Source organism: Euprymna scolopes, chromosome 18 (assembly GCF_053919585.1).
Source record: "Euprymna scolopes isolate OS-2025 chromosome 18, ASM5391958v1, whole genome shotgun sequence".
NCBI lineage: Eukaryota > Metazoa > Mollusca > Cephalopoda > Sepiida > Sepiolidae > Euprymna > Euprymna scolopes.
Genome location: NC_136499.1, coordinates 84,089,142 through 84,090,540, shown reverse-complemented (window position 1 = coordinate 84,090,540; position 1,399 = coordinate 84,089,142).

Genomic DNA, 1,399 nt, shown 5'->3' with positions numbered 1-1,399 from the left:
GAGGCATCTAACAACACTTACATTTTACTTGAACATATGTAAAATATAGCATGGTCCATCTAATGCGCATGTACAAACCACATGTTGCAATATAACATCTACAACAATGCAGTAACAAAGAGTTGTTAAGGCAGCCAATGCCTACAAGTAAGACAGTGCCATGCATAGTGACAATTGTAAAGACAAGTAACCACTAACAATGATAGCCAGTGGATTCCGTGAGATGTCACTGCCAGACAGTGAACGACAGCAGAAGCTAGGTGCTTTCATTTCTGTCACTGTCCACAATTTTCTTGCTACTACACTAGCTATCCAATAGCAATAGCTGCCATTTCTGTGTTAATATTTTGGAGCTGTTTATCCATAGTAATTTATGTAACTTGCATACGATAATGCATTAGATAATTAAAGGTACTTTTTTTGTTTTTAGGGAAGGGACTTCACCATAGCTATTCTGGTGTTGGGTAATATTTCCACCAGGTAACGCTGGTACACAGCTCCTGCTAGTATCAAATATTAAAGATTAAAGAATTTCCTTTAATTAAAAATAAACTAAAATGGTAAACTAAAATGGTGAACCAAAAATGATATATTAAGACTACAAAAATTTTAGAGTGAAGTATAATTATATTAACAAGATTTTACGTATGTATAAAAAAAATAACTTTTTCATGTCTTATCGTGAAAATTCTGTTTTACATTTGGACTGAATAAGAAATATTGTCTGAATCAAAATCGGCACATTAAGCTATGAAAATCCAATTTTTAAAGAGAACTTTAAGGATATTGATAATGAATTAGCACAACATTTGATTTTTTTTTCTTATTCCAAACTATTATGTTTTAACTGTTGTACTCTTTATCTTGTTGAAGTTTAGAACTTTTAAGAGAGAAAAGGCATGTTTTGCTGATGTTTTTAAATATTTCATCAGTTAAATCCTTTTTAAATTCATTCATTAGGAATTAACTGATATTCAAAATATAAAATACGGTTCAGTTTCAAATCTGTGAAAGCCACCCAAGAATTTCAACTGAGCCCAAACACAAAAATTCTTAGAGTAGTTGTAACTTCAATTTCAATGCTTTTGTGCCAATTTGCCTTTTCTATTCCAATATAGTGTTCAAAATGCAATAACAAGTTTCTTTTTGTCCAAAATTTCAGTGATTTTAAAATTAATCAAACATAAATTATATGTCAATTTTTCAAACTCTTTCTAATTTGAGAAACCAAAGGAAAGGATGAATTTACAATTAAAAACTTTTAATGACCTTGGAGATTAATAAGAATACAGCAGTTTGATGTTTTGTTAGACATTCAACTTTTTTAAGGAGAAAAATATTTTGCTGCTTTAATTCTTTTTGGTGTCAACTTATTTTAGACTCCAGTGGACAGGGCATT